Here is a 25,592-nt window from a genome sequence, read left to right on the forward strand (position 1 = left end):
GACATGTGTAAGCGTGCAAGCGTCTTTGAGTTGTAGAAAAGCGCTAGGCCTATAGGCTATAAATATAATGTATTATTATTATTATTATTATAAGGCCTATGCGTTGAACATGTGTGGTTGGACTCTGTCTCACAGGCAGGTTGCAGTGTAACATCAGAGGAGACTGGGCCAATTGTACATTCTCAAACTGCACCACTTAAAACTAAATAAACAATGCAGAGATTATTTTTATATAATTGTATTCAATAACCGTAATAGATTAAACAGTATGAAGTGATTTGTAAATAGGAATACAGATTTGACTTAATGTTTTCATAAATATATTTTTATCCCAGTTTTTCATGGGACTTATTTTTACCCTCTCAAAGAACCGGAATCGAGAACCGAAAATGACTGGAATCGAAAAGCAGAACCGGAATCGTTAAAATCCAAACGATACCCAACCCTATGTGTGATGCAGTAAAATCTCACCGCTCACTTACGTTAGCGGTGTCGTAAAACCGTGGGAAAATGTAAAATACGATGGAGAAGAAGAAGATTCCAGTGGCCCCAATTTGTGTCCATTCTGGACAAGTGAAAAATGTATTCGGACAAGTAAATTGCCAAACTCACTTGTCCATGGACAAGTACTCTCTAAAAACTTTTTCTCACACTGCCATGTAAACTGTCAATGGGGGGAGCCTCGCTGCGGGGAAACGGTGGACCTAGTGTCCCGATCGGAGTGGGAATAATAATGATACGTGCATTTTATCCATTCATTTCCCCAACATTGTGCTAAAAAAAAACACGTTTAATCCATGTTGGTGCATTACAACAACTACAAAAAGCATCTGTTTGTTTTCTCATCAGGAAATGCAGACCGGCTCAAACAAACGATTTTTAAATCATCCTCACGATCATTTAATGTATCATATGTTCGCCGAATTGACATGAAAGCACTAATAAATGTAGTGTAATCCACTTGAGTTTACAACTACAAAAATAATCGATTTGTTTTTATATCACATCCTACGGGAGGAAATTCAGCAGCTCTCACTACCAATTTTTAATCCTAATTTAATCAACATCTTCACCACGATAATTTACCTTTATGTTCGCCGAATTGACATGAAAGCACTGACAAATATGAATATACTGTGGTCAACTTCATTAAAACGTTATTAACGTGCCTAAACTCAGTAATTCACCATTTCTACGCATGACAACACACTTTGTCCGTGTTTGGCTCTCTCGCCGCACAGTGAAGCGTTCCCGCATTGACGTCACTTCCGGCTTCCCCCAAAACTTTAAAATGAGTCGAAGGAATTTCCCTGCAATTTTCGAAATTATTGATATTTATCGGAACGGTATCGCACCTTCTTTCTTAAACTGACGGTTCGAGGTGACTAGTAGCCCAATATTTCATTGCACAACAGTTGTTGGGATGCTGTCACAGGCTCTTTAATGAAGCAAACTAATGCCTTAACTCACTCAAATACAGCCGTTTGCTTATTTCGGTGAAACTAATGTGCGTAGAGTTTTAAAGGATGCGGAAAGTCTCACCTTGATTCTGGCGCATTGCTTATCGTTTTATACGTAGATCTATTCTCATCCACCATCTTTGTTTGTGACGTAAAGAGTGGCCGTGTCTCAATTCAGGGGCTGCACCCTTCGTCGGGTTCTTGATGTCAATGTCAACTTTCTCCAGAGTTTTTTTCACCAGCTCCACAAAGAATGCTCCTGTTGAAGACTCACAATCAATGACTGCTATAAGCTAGGGGTGGGCGATACCACAAAATCTGGATTCGATCCAATACCAAGTATTTCAGAGCCAGTATCGCAGATACCTTTTTTAAATGAAAAGCGTCTTATGTACTTTCATATAGGGGAGAGCTGCATGACATGATTTTTGAGCTGAAATCATCATAAATAGACTAAATCTGAATTCATTTTCATGAATAAAGACAGGACAGTTTTTATAGACAAATAAACGTTTTACTTTTGCAAATTTAAAGTGCAAACATGAAAAATAACAATACAAAGTGGCCAGAGTAGCGAACTGTCTTCTTGCACACATCACAGTTCGCTAAATTTGAATTGCCAGTTGTGAAATTGCTTCACACAACGCTCCTCTTTCTCTCAGCCATCATGTGCGTGTTTGTGTTGCACTCGTGAGTGGCTGGCTGCTGCTGTCCTGCCCTGCTGGCTGCTGTCAGTCAGCTTGATAATCGGCGTTCAGGCAGGGAGCGCGCTGCGCGTGCGCGAGCCTCCAGGAGAGGAGGACAGCAGTTGAGAGAGAAGAAAAGAGCATATACTTGTGTTCGTCTGCAGATAGTTTTTTGAAGAAATTGACGAGTAGAGGAGACGGGGAAAAAAAGTATAAAAGTATCGATCCTATTTGCTCTAATATCAATATTTTGAAACGTAACGTAATAGAGAGGCGAAGTCCCGCCCATCTACTTCCGACCCAGGGGACCCCGGAAGCGGAAAATTACACATTGAAGTCAATGGAGAGAGAAAAGTCATCTTTCGATCCCGTTTGAATTGTGCCACGAATGACAAATATGATGTTTTTCAAATTAAAAGGACATTTTGCAAGTCAACAAAATAAAAATGTGTGTTTTTTTGTGTGAAACCGCTCAGTGAACTACAGGTCTCTGATCTCGCACAATATGCGTCACCATCACAAAGATGGCCGTCACGTTAGCAAATTTCACCTGTTTCTTTCAGAATGAGGCGAAAAAGTATAAAACGAGGTGAAAATCACTACAAGTCTGGGCATGTTGAGAGCTGTACATACACGAAAGGGGAGTTAGTCGCTTCTGTAAGAGCCAGCATGCGGGACCGGCTTTACAAGGTTTCAGTGAGTAATATGAGTGCAATGTTTAACGTTAATGTCAGCTAGCTAACATTAGCTAACAAGGTACACTAACGTGTTTTGTTTTAGCAATTAGTTTCTAAGAACTTCGTGGTCTCTGTGTATGCTATGGATAACATTAGTGTTCACAAGAACAAGATACACTCCCGTTTTTTGTTTTAGTTGCTCTTCAGATTGAAGCGGCCAGTTTTATATCGACTATATGTGTGATCTCCTTTTACATCTCGTTGTGTCATTTGAGTTTATTTGCTGTGTGTAGATTCAAGGATTTTGGTTATCTTGTCAATTTGTTTGGTTATCTAGGCAAAGCTGTGTGTGACTACCAGAGGGAGTCAGCTGATCCGTATGTGTTTTCCTAATGTAGAGAGCATTGATTAATTCATAAACTAAACACTGACTCTAGATCCTGACCAAATCCCTTTTTTTTTTGTTGATCAAATGTTTTTCAAAAATGTATTGTATATTATATAACAGCTGCACATCACAGACCGGAGTCTCTGCTACTTTGTTGTGTGGACCACGAAGGAGGCGATCATCATCCCCCATCCCCAAAGTACTCTTAACACCCTCGGACTGTGCGTTGTGTTTCGTATGTGTGATAGACCCTCCAGAAAAACGCGGGCTAAAATCCTTGATTATGCGATTAAACATGCTGAGTTTTTATGTGATTTTATGCGGTGAAATTGCGGGAAGTTGCGGAAAGTTGCGAAATATGCTAAATATGCGGGGGAAAATAATTTTAAAAAAAATTAAATATAGGGCTGTCTTATTTATTCTCTCTCCCACAAAACCTGCCACTAACGTTAAACCCCTTTACTATTCAATTAAACACACTTCTCCGCCTCATTCAGTTTTCATTTACTCGTTCGTTATCTGACCAGCTTCAATCTTTTAGGCTACTCACTTCGTTTCTTGTAGCCCTCGAAAGGGTTTTGGAGGTTGATGCCTCGCTGAACGTGAGTTGAATGGCTTTCTTGTCCGCAGCAGCAGAAAGCATTTTCGAATGTTTGAATGAATCAAAGTGGGTCGCCACCGTCGATTTTCTCTTATGCTCCAACACACAGTTGCACGGGGTGCATAATAGTTTCCCCCCACTTTTTGCCCGGTCTTTAGTAGAAATGTTCGTCGTAAATGAGATGGATTAGATTTTTCATCTATAGGTGTTTTCTCTATCGTGTGAGCACCACACGTTCACTTTATACAGTTGTTGTTTACATTCTGTGATGCGCGAGCTGATGACGTCACGTCAAGACGAGTTAACTTTTTTTTTTCTCAACTTTGTGTGGAAAAATGCGGGGATTATGCGGCCTGTTGATAAATATGCGGCCTTTTAAAAATCTGCGCCATGTTTCTGATTATGCGGCAAATTCTGCGATCGCAGAATCACGTTTTTCTGGAGGGTCTAGATGGGGTGTTATGCAGAGGGGAGGAAAACAGGACACAGCAGATTGGGATTGTGGTGGAGATGCTGAGCAGTTATTTAATTGTTGCATGTAATTATTTTTATACTGCGTGCTTCTTAGTTATTCCATCTTTTGCTGTAACATGGATCTGTATGTAACTCTATATTTACTTGTTATCTACCACACTTCTACATCATACACCATCATTATACATGATGGTGTATATAGGATATATATATTTGTATACATATATGTACATTTTATAATTTTATTTTTCGTATTTGGGATTGTTGGAAACGTCTTTTTGATCTCTCTGTCTATAAACACAAACTGAGTAAGATTGACAATAAAGTTGACTTTGAATTTGAAAAAAATATATATTCTTTATGAAAATAGTTGATTGTTGTCAAATGAATCCATATGAAACGTTGGACTGAACTACAACTATGCCTTTAAATCTCTACGGACTGTTTTTCAGTGGGTTAGTGGAGTTAGTAGTTTTCAGTTCCCTGGACTGATTAACAGCTAAGCTCCCTTTCTCTTTTGTCCACTCAAATACACTTGGCCCTTTCTCTTTTCCATGTGGAAAATGGCAGCTGCATATTCTGCTTTTCTCATCTGGCTCCCTGTCTGCTCGTCTACAATGAGAAAATTATATAATTAATTACTAATAATCATTTAAACCTGTTATTACCAATATTCCACAAATTCTTCATGTAAACTTAAGAGCACAGCTGTATGTTGAGTATGTCAACTTTGCTTGGTTCATCTTACTGGGGGGCAGCTACATGGATGTCGGTGCAGTCCACAATAATTTTGCAGTTGAAGGCAGAATTAATTTATTATTGACTCAGAAGCAGAACTTCATGTCATACAATACATTGACTTTATTTGTAATTGTGTAAAAAAATTAGGCCTGTCAAGTTAACTCATTAATAACGCATTAACGCAAAAAAAAAATTAACGCCACTAATTATTTTAACGCGATTAACGCATTTGTATTTTTTGTCCTCGGCCGCCCCGTAGTTTCAGAGCGCATCGAGTTTAAAATGCCATCTACAAGCTGATGCTGACAGCCCCGCTCCTGCAGTCCGCTTGCGGCAGACCACACTTCCACGTTCACCGGCAGGCAGTCACCGACTGGCCATCGGGAGGACCGGGAGGGTGTGTGTATGTGTGGTGCGAGAAAGAGATCTTACATGTATTGTTGTTAGCATCTGGTGCTTGCTAGCTGCGCTAAGGGATATAAGGAGCTGTGAAAACAGAGGAGCGACATTTCACCGACAACTGCGCCGAGCACTTGACTTAATGCAGGTAGCCAGACAGCGGGACATTGTACGAGAATTCAGCACACTCAGCACGGATAGTGCTTGCAACATGATTGCAGCGTCCAGGCAGCTCCCGTTCGAGCATATGCCTTGAGTTGCATACTGGTTGCACATAGCTCCAACACACACACACACACACACACACACACACACACACACACACACACACACACACACACACACACACACACACACACACACACACACACACACACACACACACACACACACACACACACACACACACACACACACACACACACACACACACACACACACACACACACACACACACACACACACACACACACACACACACACACACTAGGGTGACCAGGTCCCAACAAACCAAATGTGGGACAAGGAGTATGTTTGTGTGGGACAATGTGGGACGCCCTTTCAACAGCATCATTTGGTTTATTCAACAGCATCAAATAAACAATGACAGAAAGTGAAGTCAAAATGCAGTAACAATTTAGTATCTTGATGAAGAAAAAGTAAACTAAGGCTAACCAAGGCAGCAGGCATTATTCACTTCAAGTGTTTAGAAATGCATCTTCCTAATTCAACTAGTGTATTACCTGTAAAAGTAGGTACAACATAAATTAATAGATACAATTAAAACATAAATACAAATCAAAACTGGCCAGGAGGGAACAAAAACATAATAATACATAAAATAAGTGTGTGGGCTATTTTGTCACCTAGAACCACTGGTGTCTTTAACTCTGTCAAACAACTCTCCACAGAGGCAGGGGCAAGCACATCTGTTATTATGGACGCTGCTTTTGTACGACCACATGACATTTTCTTTACTATCTCAGAGTCTGGAAAAATGGTCGGCGCTAGCTTGTTACCACAGTCATTTGACCTGTATGTTGGGAGTGTTGCACTGTATGGTAAACACTTGTTATTTCTGCTGCTGTTACCTTGTCTGAGTGGCCATCATTTTTTGGTTTGAGTAGGAATGTCTCCATAGAGTGGGATGTCTCTTTTTGAGCGACACGTTTCTTGTGAGAATCGCATTCTCTGTGTCTTTTGACGTCGTATTCACCGCCTTGTGAAATTGAACAATTATTAAATTAATCTGCACCGGCTTCACCCACGGGTAAGTTTCTTCCCAGTCTTTGTTGTATGTGCATCTTCTTTTCTTCTTAGCTGTAGTTTCAGTTTCCTCCATTTTCCATAACCTGCTGCGTCGCCTGCGTTATTGGCTGACTTTCGTTGTTGTTGTTTGGCGGGGGCCGCGGCGGGGTGTGTGTGAGTGAGTTACTCTCATTGGTTAACACTTGACCAGTACCCGCCGTGTGTTACAGTTTGATTGACAGCAAACACACCCCCGTGATGATAGCCTTCCCTGCTTTCTCAACAGCCATTGAATAAAGGTGATTTTAGAAAAGCATTTTAGCCAATCAAAATGAAATATGCGGGACATCGTCTCAATTTGCGGGACGCACCAAAAGTCGTGAAAATGCTGTGCAGTCCCGCGCAAAGCGGGACATCTGGTCACCCTAACACACACACACACACACACACACACACACACACACTCACACTATTGTATTGTATTATTGTATGAGAGAGGTTCCAGATTGAATTGAGGCGAATATTCAGATGTTGTTGTGTTTAATATTTATGAAAATATTTGTCATTGTTCAAATGATAATAAACATTAGCATAAAGCATATTTGTCCACTCATATGTTGATAAGAGTATTACAAACTTGAAAAATATTCCTCTAAGGTACATTTAGAACAGATAAAAAATGTGCGATTAATTTACGATTAATCGCGATTAACTATGGACAATCGTGCGATTAATCGCAATTAAATATTTTAATTGAATGACAGTCCTAAAGAAAATATGAGCATTGATTAGCAAGCAGGACCTGCAGGAACAGAGAATGGTGATGGATGGAGTTGTGAAGAGAGAAGAATAAAGAAAACAGATCAACTTTATTATCGGATATTAAAAATTCAATTTCAAAACAAGTTGCCGCTCCTACAGTTTTCTGGTATGTAAAGATGATTTCACATGACCAATGCAAAATATCACACTCAATACATGTGTGTCTCTGGGCGGTGCATTGTGCCTTTGATGTATATAAATAATATACCATAACCAAATACTATTACGCACAGTGGAAATCAGGTTGCCAGAGCAGGTCAGTCCAGTGTGCATGTTCCTCAGGGTCTCAGCAGTTACAGGTGAGGAAAAGAAAATAAAAGAGAAAAAGGTCAGTAACAACACTTTAAAGTAACAACACTGAATGATTATCTGTTTTAATAATTTGCTCTCAGTAATCACTCTTTCCAACAAACAGATTGACTCACCCTCACTATCCTCACAATGAAACATGTCCAGAAGAATGTCATGCAAAGCTGCCTGCCTTCCTTCCTTCGACTCTCCCTGAACTGCCTGATATTTTAATATTCAATGTTAACCATTTGTGCAGATAGCATGAAGTAGAAAAGATCCCCGATGCTAATGTGGCGTTAGCCTACCTCCCGCCCCCTTAGCACCTGGTGGAGGGGGTGATAGGCTACTCTTCAAATGTTTTAAAAAGTACTTACCATCATGACTACTCGTACTGTTTAACATTTTGGTTTACTTCATGTTAAGGTTAATACAAATGACAAGGCTAAGTAATGTAATGCTAACTAACGTGCTCGCTACTAGCTAGGTAGCTAACTCGACTATGTTCCATGCAAAACATGTATATTGTGGTATGATCACTTTTGTGATTACAACCTGGTACAAAGCACACAGGCATCTTGTAAAAGTGAATTTATTGGAGCAATCTCTTATATTTATTGGAGGGAATAAATCAGTTATGAGATCTTCTTTGCTTTAATTGCGAGTCACAACCAGTCTTGGAGCATTATGACATCACTTACGCGACCCAGAATGCGATTTGGGATTTGTAGTCTTTCTAGTTGCGTATTTTTCATAGTCTTATATTTCAACAGTTTTACGACAAACTGACTTTTTTTTACATGGAAATGGTTGTTTAAGATTGACAAACATCATATGTGTCATTCGTGGCACAATTCAAACAGGATCAAAAGATAACTTTTCTCTCTCCATTGACTTCAATGTATAATTTTCCGCTTCCGGGGTCCCATGAAGGCTCCCGGAAGGGGAGGACCGCCCACCCCTACTATAGAGAGGCGAAGTCCCTCCCCTTCCGGGAGCCTCCATGGGACCCCGGAAGCGGAAAATTATACATTGAAGTCAATGGAGAGAGAAAAGTTATCTTTTGATCCCGTTTGAATTGTGCCACGAATGACACATATGATGTTTGTCAATCTTAAACAATCATTTCCATGCAAAAAAAGTCACAGTTTGTCGTAAAAATGCTGAAATATAAGACTATGAATAATACGCAACTAGAAAGACTACAAATCCCAAATGCATTCTGGGTCGCGTAAGTGATGTCATAGGCGATAATGCTCCAAGACTGGTTGTGACTCGCAAAGCAAAGAGGAAGAAGAAGACTGATTTATTCCCTCCAATAAATATAAGAGATTGCTCCAATAAATTCACTTTTACAAGATGCCTGTGTGCTTTGTACGAGGTTGTAATCACAAAAGAGATCATACCACTTGCTCGTTCTATCGCTTCCCGTCTGATGAAAGGACCAGGAGTCGTTGGACCAAACATATCAGGCAATATAGGCTACATGTTTTGCATGGAACATAGTCAAGTTAGCTACCTAGCTAGTAGCGAGCATGTTAGTTAGCATTATATTACATTACTTAGCCTTGTCATTTGTATTAGCCTTAACATGAAGTAAACCAAAATGTTAAACAGTAAGAGTAGTCATGATGGTAAGTATTTTGTGAAACATTTGAAGAGTAGCCTATCGCCCCCTCCACCAGGTGCTAAGGGGGCGGGAGGTAGGCTAACGCCACATTAGTATCAGCGATCTTTTCTACTTAATGCTATCTGCACAAATGGTTAACATTGACCATTAAAAGATCAGGCAGTTCAGGGAGAGTCGAAGGAAGGAAGGCAGGCAGCTTTGCATGACATTCTTCTGGACGTGTTTCATTGTGATGATAGTGCGAGTGAGTCAATCTGTTTGTTGGAAAGACAGTAGTTGAGTGATTACTGAGAGAAAATTATTAAGAGATAATTATTCAGTGTTGTTACTTTAAAGTGTTGTTACTGACCTTTTTCTCTTTTATTTTCTTTACCTCACCTGTAACTGCTGAGACCCTGAGGAACATGCACATTGGACTGACCTGCTTTGGCAACCTGATTTCCACTGTACGTAATAGTATTTGGTTATGGTATATTATTTATATACATCAAAGGCACAATGCACCCCTCAGAGACACACATGTATTGAGTGTGATATTTTGCATTGGTCATGTGAAATCATCTTTACACACTAGAAAACTGTTGGAGCGGCAACTTGTTTTGAAATTGAATTTTTAATATCCGATAATAAAGTTGATCTGTTTTCTTTATTCTTCTCTCTTCCCAGCTCCATCCATCACCATTCTCTGTTCCTGCAGGTCCTGCTTGCTAATCAATGCTCATATTTTTTTTACACAATTACAAATAAAGTCAATGTATTGTATGACATTAAGTTGTGCTTCATTCTGAGTCAATAATAAATTCATTCTGCCTTCAGCTGCAAAATTATTGTGGACTGCACCGACATCCATGTAGCAGCCCCCCCCCCCCAGTAAGATGAACCAAGCAAAGCTGACATACTCAACATACAGCTGTGCTCTTAAGTTTACATGAAGAATTTGTGAAATATTGGTAATAACAGGTTTAAATGATTATAAGTAATTAATTATATAATTTTCTCATCGTAGATGAGCAGACAGGGAGCAGATGAGAAAAGCAGAATATGCAGCTGCCATTTTCCACATGGAAAAGAGAAAGGGCCAAGTGTATTTGAGTGGACAAAAGAGAAATCCCAAATACGAAAAATAAAATTATACAATTTACAGATATTTATACAAATATATATATATCCTATATACACCATGTATAATGATGGTGTATGATGTAGAAGGAAGTGTGGTAGATAACAAGTAAATATAGAGTTACATACAGATCCATGTTACAGCAAAAGATGGAATAACTAAGAAGCACGCAGTATAATAATAATTACACGCAACAATTAAATAACTGCTCAGCATCTCCACCACAATCCCAATCTGCTGTGTCCTGTTTTCCTCCCCTCTGCATAACACCCCATCACACATACGAAACACAACGCAGAGTCCGAGGGTGTTAAGAGTATGTTTATTTAAATGTCCTCCTCTCTACTGGCCAACACAGGGAGCATATGCTGGGTGTAGAATTGTTCCAGGAGGAGGAGATTTCCATGCCATGCAGGGTCTTTGGGGATGGGGATGATGATCCCCTCCTTCGTGGTCCACAGTAGCAGAGACTCCGGTCTGTGATGTGCAGCTGTTATATAATATACAATACATTTTTTTGAAAAACATTTGATCAAAAAATAAGGATTTGGTCAGGATCTAGAGTCAGTGTGTAGTTTATTAATTAATCAATGCTCTCTACATTAGGAAAACACATACCAGTGTACCAGAGGGAGTCACACACAGCTGTGCCTAGATAACCAAACAAATTAACAGGGATGCAAACTCATCAGGTATGAAAAAGGTGACAAGGATCCGAGCCCCCTGACCCCACAGAATATCGGCTTTAAAATGAGGAATAACAGGATTTTAGCAGTCAGAACAACTAAAGCAGCAGTGTTAATATTAACAGAAACGCCATAGAGTCACATCTAATAGAAATATATAAAAAGCATTTATTTTAATTGTGTAGTAGTCAGTTTATAATTTTGGCAGCACTGTTGAGCATTTTGAAAATGTATTTTCAGGCCTCTGTGCAAGGCTTAGTCTTTCTATCTTTATAGCCACTGGTGTAAAGTAACTAAGTTCATAAACTCAACAAGTACTATACTTGGGCACAATTTTGAGATACTTGTACTTTACTTAAGTATTTCAATGTTTTGCTACTTTGTACTTCTACTCCACTACAGTTCAGAGGTAAATGTTGTACTTTTACTCCACTACATGTATGTAATACCTTTAGTTACTTTACAGATGTGGATGAATGATGTGAAATATAATCAAGTGTTAAATCAGACTTTAGTTCCACCTGGAGTAAATCCAAAAGCTACCCTGCAGTATACAAAGTCATTCAGACTAGCTGCACCTTTACCAGCTTTGAGAACACTTTCATGATCAATCATTATAAAACATATCATATTATTCTGAAATGGACCAATCTGCAAAATGACTACTTTTACTGTCGCTACTTTCACTATATTTTGATAATAATACTTTTCTACTTTTACTTGAGGAACATTTGGAATGCAGGACTTTTACTGTAACAGAGTATTCCTACACTCTGGTACTTCTACTTTTACTCAAGTACAAGAACTGAGTACTTCTAATTTTAATCAATTACAAGATATACTTATACCACCTCTGTTTATAGCCTATGAAAAAAACGATTAGAAAACGAAGGCTAAAGCTAACGTTAGCAGATAGTGACAATGTATGCTAGTTAGCTAGCTCAACGATAATATTGCGACGGGAAAAAAAAACTTTTCAGTGCACATCACGCTCTGCCGCTCCGACAGGGAGCTCTACTGTGAACACCTGAACGGCCCGTTCTAACAGCTGTTCACCAGCGGTCCAGTCTGTGCCACAGGGACTCCGGACGCACAGTTAATATTAACGAACGCACCGTAGGTAATGTAGCTGCTGAAGCTAGACCATCATCGCCGAGCAGCAGAGGCTTATTATACATCATGAGCAGAGCCGACAGGCAGGAAGACTCGAGCACACAGCTCGCGCTTCATTATAATATATATAAAAAAAGCTCGCGGCCGCACATTAATCCGGGTCCCAGACCCCCTCCCATACCCCAAAAATATTTTTATTGCAGATCTACAGGAATCACAAAAACGACCTATTTTGGATTCAAAACGGAGAATTTCGCGAAAGGTGACAAGTTTGCATCCCTGGACAAGATAACCAAAATCCTTGAATCTACACACAGCAAATAAACTCAAATGACACAACGAGATGTAAAAAGGAGATCACACATATAGTCGATATAGAACTGGCCGTTTCAATCTGAAGAGCAACTAAAACAAAACACGGGAGTGTATCTTGTTCTTGTGAACACTAATGTTATCCACAGCATACACAGACACCACAAAGTTCTTAAGGAGAAAACTAGTTTCTAAAACAAAACACGTTAGTGTACCTTGTTAGCTAGCTGACATTAACCTTAAACATTGCACTCATATTACTCACTGAAACCTTGTAAAGCCGGTCCCGCATGCTGGCTCTTACAGAACCGCTCCCTTTCGTGTATGTACAGCTCTCAACATGCCCAGACTTGTAGTGATTTTCACCTCGTTTTATACTTTTTCGCCTCATTCTGAAAGAAACAGGTGAAATTTACTAACGTGACAGCCATCTTTGTGATGGTGACGCGTATTGTGCGAGACCAGAGACCTGTAGTTCACTGAGCGGTTTCACACAAACAAAATTGTAACTTCACAGTTTTACGACACATTTTTATTTTTTTGACTTGCAAAATGTTCTTTTAATTTGAAAAACATCATATGTGTCATTCGTGGCACAATTCAAACGGGATCGAAAGATGACTTTTCTCTCTCCATTGACGTCAATGTATAATTTTCCGCTTCCGGGGTCCCATGGGTCGGAAGTAGATGGGCGGGACTTCGCCTCTCTATAAGCCTCTCATGGATGACATCAGTCACATACCTCAGGACTACTGCACACTGGTCCTTGGATGTCAGATCTTGTATTGTGTCAAGTTGGATCGAAAACATCTTTGCATTTTTAACTTCACTTGCAAACTTTGTGTGTTGGATTAAAATACGAATGACATCAATGATTTTGTTCACTGTTTGCTTTGAGAGCAGAGTTAGTAAAGACCCCCTTCCTGCACCTCCAGCCTCATGCAACCTCTTGCTCTTCTTAATGCATTTATTGACGTGTTCTTGAAGGGTGGTATCATATTTGCTCGGCAGCATAATAATTTCCAAGAAGTTCCCATGGTCCAAGGTAGGGACGGGAATTTGAAAGCAAATGTATATTCGAATATTCGACCCCCCAAAAAAGATTAACCGGTTAACCGAAATGTACATATCCTATATATATATATATAAAAAAAAAAGATTTCATTAACTTTTGGAAATAAATAAATACATGTTCAAATAAGTATAGAAACGAAGTCGAATTTGTCAAATGTATTGAACTGGTGATCACAATTTGACAGCTATAGGCCTACAGCTTTCATGTGAGGCGATTCACAATCAGGCCAGCTGTAGAGAAGACCCTCTCAGCTGGAACGGAGGTTGCGGGTATTATAGTATGTATATAAGTTTAATTTGGCATAGTTTGCACTCTACACCGCACTCACTAACCTGGTCGAAATATTTCCACACATTACTCCTTTTTGACGCCATGTCTGTTGTGTAGAACTCTTCTTAGAGTGTAAATAATTACCGGACTATGACTGGTAAAATATGTTGAATACCAGCAAAGCTAAATCTCTCCTGTCAAAATGTCTATGTACTTTGCCGCCACACACGGTTGCCAAGCAGCGCTTATTTTTGTTTAGGCTGGCCACTCATGTATCGCAAGTGTTGACAGGGGGCGGGGGAGCATGCTCATGAACTGTTAGCGCCAGAACCTCGAAACGGCTGCGGAGCGCATTTGGGCATAAGATGAGGTTTAAGTCTGCGTGATCTGCGTGTAGGGAGGGGCAGCAGCCATATCATTAGCTAGAACTAGCTAGATCTGATGGATTTGGACATAAACGCGAGTGAAGTATAACCGGACGCGAGAGAGAGAGAGATCAGCACCTGCAGCTCTGCCCGCTGTGAGGGACCGGTGAGCGGAGCAAAACACACCTTTAGGCGCCACCTAACACATTTAGCTATGGCACTGTCGTATAGATTGAATTATTCAATCTGATAATATGTAATCAATTTAGGCATCCCTCCCAAAAAAACAAAAAAAAAGATAATTAATAAAAAGAAATTAATAACTCATATTCGAATACCTGAATAATTATTTGAATACCTGAATAATTTTGAATATTCGATTAATCGTTCCCATCCCTAGTCCAAGGCCACATTTTCAAGGCTATACGCTGCTTCATGACTACCACCCCTGTAGCTGAGTCCACGCTTAGCAATTAACTTTATGACATTAACCACACTCCATAACTTGTCTTTTCTTCCTCACTTCCTCTCAGTGGGCTGACATTTGTTTGTCTCTCAGTAGGCTACTGATATCAGCTCTGCTTGCTCTTAAGAAATATGCATTTGCACTATCTCGATGCAACCCGCTTCTTTCATGCTCTTCAATTCTCTGGTGAACATGCTTCCATGCCTGCATGCCTCCTTTCACTAAAGCATTGTCACTGGCAGGCTTGGCAAACATGAGACACAGCGAGCAATACAGAGAGTGCGATGATTCACAGTAAGTTAACCATTTCCTATTTGTCCCATCCTTAGTGTGGAATACTTTAGGAATGGCTTTCTTGGAAGTTTGTTGTGGGTGAGAAGAAAAAAATAAGTCAAAATCTTTTGGCTGAGGGCGAGCAAAATAATGAAAAGACCTCTGTCAACTTCCTGTACTTCCTGTCGTTCCCTTTCTTTCGCCTCAGTTGTAATTTCCCTGGTGGACCCTGAATCTTTTCGACCTCCTCGGCATCTGCTGGTACTGAATAAGAGCCAGCATAAGGATTAAACTCTTATCAATAACTATTAGGGCTGTCAGTCGATTAAAATATTTAATCGCGATTAATCGCATGATTGTCCATAGTTAATCGCGATTAATCGCATGATTGTCCATAGTTAATCGCGATTAATCGCACATTTTTTATCTGTTTTAAATGTTCCTTAGAGGAATATTTTTCAAGTTTTTAATACTCTTATCAACATAGGAGTGGACAAATATGCTTTATGCTAATGTTTATCATTTGAACAATGACAAATATACTCATGAATATTAAACACAACAACATCTGAACATTACAAATATTCGCCTCAATTCAACCTGGAACCTCTCTCATACAATAATACAATACAAAGTGTATGTGTGCGTGTGTCTGTGTGTGTGTGTCTGTGCGTGTGCGTGTGTGTCATACTTGCCAAGCCTCCCGATTTTCGCAGGAGACTACCATTTTCATTGCCCTCTCCCGGTTTCCTCCCGGGGTCATGTTTCTCCCGCATTTCTCCCGATTTTTGACACAATCAGATTTACTCAGGACTGTTTCCACTCGGACTTTAATACAGCTAAACCATTGTTTGGTTTCCATGGTAGCGCATCCTTGGAAATTAGCCGTTTCTCATTTCTCAAATGTTCGCGTCCCACACTCCCAGGTCCTCCGGCAGCGACCCGGAAACGGATGTCGGCGCGCCTTCTCGAAGGAAAACAAATTTCTCTAAAGGCTCGTCGAAGATCGATTTTCGAGGAGGCTGTCTGGAGCTGCCGTAACCGAGGATACACTGATTTAGAGGAGAGAGGAGTCTCTCTGGAGGAGCTATAACCGAGGGTACAAAGATGTAGAGGAGAGAGGAGTCTCTCTGGTGGAGCTATAACCGAGGGTACACTGAAGTATTCTCCGGAGACGATTTCAGCCAACAGTGATGTTTAAAAGAGGCGTGACGCATGGCTGGACTTATGTCAACGAAGCACAGCTCTGCAAACGGTTCCCGTTGTGATTATAAGTTATTCAAGATGATCAAATGTGCATCGGACTTTCTGCCCTCTACCGTTTGTTTACTCACTAATCACATTTCCCCTGGATGTTAGGGTATTTTCTTTTAATACAACTGGTTTCATTCAGACACGATGTTTACAGTGAGAACAGTAATAATATATGTAACAGGCCTACATTACACACTTTATTTGTATGCTTTAGTACATATTTTTCATGAAACCATATAGTGCTTCACATAATAAAATAAACAAGGGCTGTAGCTGATATACATGATATGCTTTAGGAGCTGTATGTGTGTGTTGTACAGTCAGTAGGTGTCTGTTGTTGATTGTATAGGTGTCTGTTGTAATTGAATTTGCCCCCAGCAGAGCCGGTGTGTGTGTGGGTTAGGGGTAACCCTAACCCTAAACAGTTATGAGCATTTCTTTCTAAGCCCCGCCTTTTTGCAAACAGGTTTAGATTAATGACGGGCATATTTATCGACTGAGCATACTCATTTTCTACGGTAATGTGTTTGACCCTCCACCGATGCTGTATACTAAGTTTGGCGTTGAAAAAGAAGAAATTGAAGGTAATATTTTACTGTTTTTAACATTATGCTAATAAAAAAAAAATGAAGTAGGCGGAGCTTTGGGGTTCAAGGAGATAATATGTAGAGTAGGTCCACCTGAATAAGTGTGCAAAATGTCAGGTCAATCGGAGTTACGGTGCCACTTTGTAAAGGTTTCCAAAAATGGAAATGTAGTAGTTTGGATTAATTTGTGAGATGTAAATCGTCAAAAATTGTACATTCTCCGTTAGCTTACGAGCTCCCCGTTTGAGCTAGCAACTATTTAGCAATTTAGCATCACATTGGAAAGGGGCTGAACTTGTCCTGGATTGGAATGTTTCCGATCATTCCCCTAGGACAGGGGTCGGCAACCCCCTGTCCTAGGGAACATTAGGTCAACTAAAATATGCGTCACATCCTGCTACGGTCCCGCGCCAGCGCCTTTTCCTGCGGGTGAATAAACTGACCCCCGGCTCGATGAGCGAACTATGGATAAATCAAAGAAAAATACCGGAGGAACACAGGATTTAATTCTGTGTGGACAGAGTTATATGCTTTCACAGCAAACGATGCTGTTTTACCGGTATGTTTGATATGTAGAGAGAAAATTAACTTGTCCACATTGCTTGCCGAAAGGGCAGATCTGCTGGCACTAACAATGTCTCCTGTGTGGAGAACACCCTCTCGCTAGGGACAGAGGTAGCAGATACAGCCAGGCAGCGCATTGCTAACATGGCAACATAAGGATATTTGGCACCTTCTGAGTCGTCGTGGCAGCCGAAATTGTGCGCTCCGAAATTGTGCGCGAAAATGTTAGTTTCTTTTCGGTCTTTGGTTACTTTGTTTCGGTTTTAGGGTTAGGTTAGGGCAGGGTTTGGCAACCCGCGGCTCTAGAGCCGCATGCGGCTCTTTAGCGCCGCCCTAGTGGCTCCCTGGAGCTTTTTCAAAAATATGAAAATGGAAAAAGATGGTGTGAATATATTTTTTGTTTTAATATAATTTATTATCCAATGCTGTAAAAATGTGTATAATAAATATTTTATTTAATTTAATTTAACATTTCTGTCAACGAAGATTTACGTCATAGCCTGCGACACACGTTTCAGCTCGGCGTAGTGCCAGGGTCAGGGCTAGACTGGATATTCGCGACGGAGGAGTGGGAGGGGACTCCGCCTCACGTCATCGAGGGGGAGGGAACTCCGCCTCAGGTCATCAACCATTCACAGCAGCGTAGGGGGAGGGAACTCCGCCTCAGGTTGCGCGTGTTTTAACCGCGTAATTTAACCGCGTAACTCCGAGGTGCTAACTGTTGCTAACAAACCGGCGGGTGTGTCATGGGCCATGGATCCCAAAGGGAACAAGAGAAAGATAGCTGAGGAGAACAGAGGATTCAACAGTTCTTGGACCGAATCATTTGCTTTCATTGCCAATGCGGAAGGATTGCCTGTATGTTTGCTTTGTAATGAGAAATTGTCAAATAACAAAAAGAGTAACGTGGAAAGACATTTCCATGGAAGGCATGCTACATTTGCATCCGAGTACCCAGTTGGGAGTGAGAGAAAAAGTGCGATTGCATTACTTCTGGAGAAATTAGAGGAGCGCAAAGATAGATTTAAGAAGTGGATTGCATCTCCAAACTCCACTACTGCTGCTAGTTTTGTTGCAACCCGGGAGATAATAAAGCGTGGAAAACCGTTCACAGATGGTGACTACATGAAGGATTCATTCATTAAAATATCAGAGCACCTATTTTCAGACTTCAAAAACAAAACCGAGATAATACAGAAAATTAAAGACATGCCTCTCTCCGCAAAGACAGTGAAGGAAAGGGCCATTAAAATGGCAGACAACATCACCAATCAGCAAATCAAGGACATTAATTCAGCTCCAGCATACTCAATTGCCTGTGATGAGTCGTGTGATGTGATCGATATTGAACAGGCAGCGCTGTTATGCAGGTATGTGAACTCTGATGGGCCGCAAGAAGAAATGATCGAATTAATACCACTGAAAGGCCAAACACGCGGGGAGGACATATGTGAGGCTGTGCCTGTGCTGAAGTGTTTAAATGACAATGGAATAAACACCAACCACCTGATTTCAGTGGCTACAGATGGGGCACCCAGTATGAGAGGATCACAAAAGGGGTTTGTGACTTTACTACAGAAAGCGTTGGATCGAAATCTGCTTGCATTTCACTGCATCTTGCACCAAGAAGCACTGTGTGCACAAACATTCCCACCGGAGTGTATGGAGGTGATGAACCTTGTCATCGAGATGGTGAACAAGATAATTGCAAAAGCATTAAACCACCTTCAGTTCCGTGCATTTCTAGATGAAGTTGACAGCGAATATTCCGATCTCCTGCTACACAACAAAGTCCGGTGGCTGTCCAGGGGTGAGGTTTTGCGTCGCTTTGTTGCTTGTTTAGAACATGTGAAAACATTCCTGTTAAGCAAAAACCTGAACTACCCGCAACTGGAAGATACCGAGTGGCTGGAAAAACTGCACTTTATGGTGGATATGACAAGTCACCTAAACATGCTGAATAAAAGTCTCCAGGGCCGGGGAAACACTGCACTGCAAATGCTGGAAGCTGTTTTGTCATTCGAGCGCAAGCTGACTGTATTCGCCAGAGATGTACAGCGAGGCACGCTCTCTCACTTCCCCTCCCTGAGAGAGTTCAAAGAAGCCCATCACGATCACACACTCAACGGTGATTATTTACAAGGTGCGATCGTTGATATGCAAACTGCATTTGGGAGCAGATTTAGCGAGTTCGAAAGGAAAAAATGACACTATCTTTCCCTGTCACACCCCTGGAGATTGACCCGTCTTTGTTGCACACATTCCCAGGAGTAAATCAAGCTGACCTTGAAATGGAAATGGCTGATATAGCTGACAAAGATTTATGGATGTCCAAATTCAAAAGTCTGACAGCCGAGCTTGAAGACGTCACTCGCCAGAAAGCCCAGCTTGCCCAAAGCCACAAATGGAGCGAAATTGAAAGCCTCCCAACACCCGAGAAACTTGTGTTTGAAACATGGAATGCTCTTCCAGACAGTTATAGGAACATGAAGAAATATGCATTTGGAGTATTATCCATCTTTGGATCAACATACCTGTGCGAGCAGATATTCTCAAACATGAACTACATAAAATCCAAATACCGCACCCGCCTCACAGATGAGAGCTTGCAGTCCTGCGTGAAGATTAAAGTTACATCTTACATGCCCGATGTTGAGAAGCTGTCCAGTGATGTCCGAAAACAGAAGTCACATTAAACGGGTAAGAACACAATCCTGTCATAGGCACATATTTAGTAACAAAGTGGCTGTTTTTATAAAGTGATTTCTGATTTTTGTCAGTATATATTTGGAATGACACAGGGATATTATTGTGTTTTGTTGCTCAGGTCCGAGGATTGTGCGTGTCAAAAGAGAAGAGGGTGCTGCTGCATTTTACCCTTGCACATTTGCAGAAAACTAAAGAGAAGAGGATAATGCACAGAAATCGAACTTAAACTGTATTATTTTAATTGTATATACTTTACCTTTTCAAAAGGCTGCTGTTTTATTGCACTCTGTCTGTTGCCCAGATAAGGGGGAAAAGAGAAGAGGATTGTATTGTATTGTATTATTGAGGATTGAAAAGGACTGCATTTTATTTCCATGGGGAGGTCTGAAATTACAGGAGGCCTATTATGCACGTTGCACATTTTGTTGTTGTTTTTTCGAATCCTAAAATAAAAATGACATAAAAAATCTGATTTCTTTATTGTATTTCTATAATTTCATCAATGCAACGAAACATAATACATTAATATTATAATGGAAGTTCAACTTAAAGCACCATCGTACAGCAGAGTAGTCACGTGGTGCGTCATTCTCTCCAGGATGCGCTGCAGGGAAAATAAACATTTAATCATGAATGCTCATTATGTATTTGTAGCCTACTTATAATTTTGATAGTAGGCTAATATAGCCACTTACAGCATGTGTTGCCTTCATTATAAGGCTTATATAAGGCTTTTAATTTTTTGCGGCTCCAGACAGATTTTTTATTTATTTTTTGGTCCAATATGGCTCTTTCAACATTTTGGGTTGCCGACCCCTGGGTTAGGGTTATGTTATTTAATTCTTATTTTTGCCTGATTTTACCGATTTATTATCAAAAAATTAATGATTTTAACATTTATTTTTATTATTCTAAATGACTTAGGGGGGTCCAATCTGAAACTAGGGGGAGATGAAACCCCCCCCCCCCGGGATTGACGCCCCTGGTGGAACCGCCGGCTGCCTTAGTAGTGTGAGATTTATTAAAGGCACATCTTGTATGTCGTATTTCATTCATTCATTCATTGTTGGGCCCTTTCTGTCTACTGTGGTTGCTTCTGGAGGCCTAAACCTTTTCTGATCTGTCTTGATCCCCTTTGAAATGTAGAGACTGTGGGACACTTTTTGCAGTTTAGGCCTTGTTAAGTGTATACAATTCAGAATGCAATAAGCAATAGGCCTTTCCATTTGGATATTTTAACTGGCCTAGCTATTTATTGAATTTACAGAAAATGGGCTTTCTTGTGAAATGTATCATTATTGTGATATGAAATTACCTATATATTATGAAAGGAGCTTTTGGTCATAGAACACGTTCCTATTACTGCTTACCTCTCTAGCCAACAGCTGTAAGTATGTATGAGTTGGTCTATTGTGTTCAGCTAAATCACATTTAGGTTTCACAGATTTCCTATAATAAGCACATCTCAGCCATTGTAAATAATGATTTACCTGATTGTTTGTATGCTGCTGGTGAACCTCTTGATGAGTCCTGTGATGTAGACAGAGTCGATGTTCCTCTTCTGCAGTTGGCTAAACAGCATGTCTATATGTGGCATGATCTTGTGGAAGAAATGTCAGGAAAAAGCTAAAAACGTCATCTTCCATCATTCTCACAAAGCCCCCGGCTTCTCTCACTGTTATGGGATCAAAGTCAACTGAGTCTCTGATTGTCTGGAAACACCTCACGATGTTCTCCTTGTGCTCATAGACAGTGTTAACAGCACGACTGTGAAAGTTCCATCTTGTTGTGAAAGTGCCAGGAAGTCTGTGTGCCACCACTTCATCCAGGATCGCAGTTCGCTTAAATGACCTGGAGAAAAATGCAGCAAATCCAACACGCTATCTAACGAGGCCAGAAGATGAACTAAACCCCGAAAAACGCCGGGGTTGTCGGATGTGTCAGTCTCGTTGTGGCCACGCAAAGCTAGGTCAAAGCCCCCACAAAATGCCACACAATCAATTATTTTAGACAAGACGTGCCTATTCTTGTCCAATTCTTCATTGTGTTTTTTCAATGAGATCTTGTACCCTTGATCTAGCTGCGCGGCTATATTAGCTTTGCCTAGCATAGCTAGCTTGAAGGTACTTGTCATATGTAACTTCGTGCACTTGTGCTTTTTAATTTTTTCGGACAAATGCTTCATATCGTTCACCCCCGTCACAGTCCACGGGCACATCGTATCTGTCCCCGGCTGTTTGAAGAGCAACCATGGGAAACAAAAGACAGCATTCACCTGTTTGCATCCAGTTAGCCATGCCTTTATGGTGTACCAGCTACGTGAGAAGCCTCGTTGATAGGTTTTATTTTTTTCACGAGCTTGCTGCGATATATTCAAATCGGGTTTGTCCGGTCCAAGATCTTTTAGCAACTGTTTATCTCCCAAACTTCTCCTTTCGAAAGGATTGGAGATTAGCTCTTGAACTGAATTGGGTGGGGACAGAGGTCCGGAGACTCCACCTGCACACGAAGCCATCCTCTGCTCTAGTGCGTCACCCGGATACGAGTCACTGTCCAAACTACTCACAGATTGGACCAGGCGCTGACATTGGCACCCGGTCAAAATCAGATTTGACGACGCTGATTGGCTGAAATTATGTTCCGCAACAGTCAGCTGCTAGTGGCTGCTGCTGCACTGGATGAAGGCTGATTTCTTAGCGCCCAGGCGAGAGAGGGTAATGATGTTGATACATGGGCAAGGCCAGGCAGGCAGGAAACATGTGACTTATCAGTAACTTTAGACATCGTAACACAATTTTAAACGAGATTTTATTGTAGATTATACATTTTACTGATACAAATTATATAATATTTACCTTTTTTATTAAAAAGAAAAAAGAAAATTAAACATTTTTTTTTTTTTTTTTTTTTTTTTTTTTTTTTCTTTTATGTTGGAAGAGGTGGGGCGGCGGCCCTTGCGCCCCTATTGACCGGCCGCCACTGCCTACATATATTTGCCTTGAGTAACATTATGTTTGGGTTTTTTGTAGCCTCACAGTCTCAGTCTCACAGGGTCTGCCACTAACTTAACATTGGACTGAGAAACTTTTTTGTTGACATGCACATCAGGCTACAATATAGAAAGAAATGTGGCTCATAATGTTCTCCACTTACTTTCTGCTTCGTTATTCTGTACCATACTTCTGAATAAATCTGTGATTTTAGCAAATTTCGCTCCCTCCTCCCCGCATGCTTTTTTATTTTTCTCCCTTTCCCTCTCTGCACCACCTTTCCTCCTTTTTTTCACAGGATAGGGGTCCATCCTTCCACAATTATTAAGCTTGCCGGCGTTAGTTCAGTCGGTCCAGTCCACACTAACGGCCCGTCCACAAAGTGGCGTGCGTTGAAGCTTCAACGCTTCTGCCCATTCACTTTGAATGAGGTGACGTCACGCTTCGCCGAACTGCATTGTGGGGAGCGTAGCTACGCGTTGCTCGCGTCAAAAGTTGAACCATGTTCAACTTTTTAAGCTTCGACGGAAGCGTCAGCCAATCAAATCCCGTTTATGAAAATCTGCCAGTACAACTGCTAGCCAATCAAACCGCGTGTATGCTGCGAGTAGTGAATCACCCGGTGCTATATGATCAGTCTCTGTTCATCTACCGGGATACAAACCGGAGGAGCCAGGCATGGAGGGAGGTAGCAGAGATAGTGGGTGAAACTGGTAGGTTTTCGCCTGTTTGGGGAGTTTATATCCAGTGTACCTCGTTTAAACATTGAATGGACAGCTAGCAGGCATATACAGTATAGACAGCTAGCATGGAATGCTAGCATTTAGCTTTGTATGTCGGGGGCGGGAGATTCATGTGATTGGTTGTTGCTCGCATTGCTCGCGTTGACTCCCCAAGCTTGAGACACGCCAAGCGTCAACGCACGCTGCTGTGTGGACGCTCCGTAATTCAAACAGCAGCGCGCTGGTCTCGTGCGAAACGGAGAGTGGAACAACCAATCACATCTTCATTATTCTCCTGAAATGTAAATGTGCCCAATCGCTAGTCTGACAGGTGCGTGGTTCTCACTGCGCCTCTTACCGGTGCCCCACATATTTTTGGTAGGCGTTGCCTTGGAATTTTTATTTTCTTTATACATCCATGGATACAACATTACGTGTTGATTTCTATCAGCACGTAATTAAATAAGACCCCACGGTTTGATGATTGATAGGTGTGTGGGCTGTCTTTCATTTTGACACACAGAACAATGGGGGCTATCCACCTTTATCCACAATATAAAGTAATTCACACAGCCTCTTCCCTCTTCTCTCTCTGAGGAGCAGCAGGTTCAGCTTTCAGAACAAAGTAACAAAAAACTAAAATGGCATTCATTTTTTAAAATATGTCGTGTAGTAATAGATTTATTTATTTTTCTTCTCAAGAGAAGTACCAGAATGTGTATTTTATGTTAGTATTTAAAAAAATCTCCTGGGGGAGAAACCCCCAGACCCCCCTTCAGGGGTTGGGTTTTCAGCATGTCAACTCTTTCACCTGTGGGGAAATTGCAGGATTGGCTCCAGGTCGCCCTTTTTATTTACGACAAATGTGCCTTTTTATTTCATACAGTTCAATTTGGATTGAGACAGAGAAGTATATAAAACCTCAAGCATGGCGTTTCACTGTCAAGGGGAGCATGTATGTAATTACATTGCAAATACTGACTTGAGCCCCACCACTGTATGGGTTAGCCCTCAAATAGATTACCCAACAAAAATACTCTGGAGCTGCCACTGCCCACTGGACATCCCTGTTTCATACACGTCTTGCTTTGCAAAGCAGATGTGAACTGCTTAAACATTCTCGAAATAATTTATGCTATTGGCCCTTAAATTAATTGATGAGCTCTTATACAACATTTCATATTTAAGAGTGTATTATTTGACACTATTAAAATAACATATCTAACAGACATGTCCAGGTTGATAGAGAGGGCACGATGCTAAGCATTACAGAAAGTAACAATGTTATGCCCTCTGGTGGTAAAGAGTTAGCATTACAGTCAATGGCATGGAAGAATTAAGTGAAAAGTATAATTTAGCTAAACCACATTTTATCTCAATTTTGCCATCTTGTGGCAAACTTTGTAGTCAATGGAATATAAAAGATTACAATACCCATGCAACAGCCAATTAAGAGACGTATGGGCAATCTGTGTAGAAGATGCTGAGAGACCGTTTTTAATCAGAAAGAAAGACAATCCAAGGGTCCTTATAATTTAATTTGAGTTTTGCCTGTTTTGTTTTAATTAGCTTTGACTCTTGTAAAGGCAGAGTGTCCTTGTTAAATGAGTGTAGACACAATGGTATTGAATGTTTGATGAACCACACCAGCCTCACAACATTAAGCCATCAT

The 25,592-nt window shown here is 40.8% G+C and overlaps 1 protein-coding gene and 1 long non-coding RNA gene across 4 annotated transcripts in view; both read left to right on the forward strand.

Moving 5' to 3' along the window:
* LOC307040461 (uncharacterized protein) overlaps positions 1 to 25,592 on the forward strand; it is a 53,130-nt gene that overhangs the window by 26,867 nt on the left and 671 nt on the right. The gene's annotated exons all lie outside the window — the stretch shown is intronic.
* Positions 8,754 to 10,229, forward strand: LOC307039294. Its single transcript, XR_013808197.1, has 2 exons — positions 8,754 to 9,860; positions 10,081 to 10,229. It is a non-coding gene; the product is annotated as an uncharacterized lncRNA (long non-coding RNA).

Source organism: Notothenia rossii (genome assembly GCF_949606895.1).
Source record: "Notothenia rossii genome assembly, chromosome: 5".
Lineage (NCBI taxonomy): Eukaryota > Metazoa > Chordata > Actinopteri > Perciformes > Nototheniidae > Notothenia > Notothenia rossii.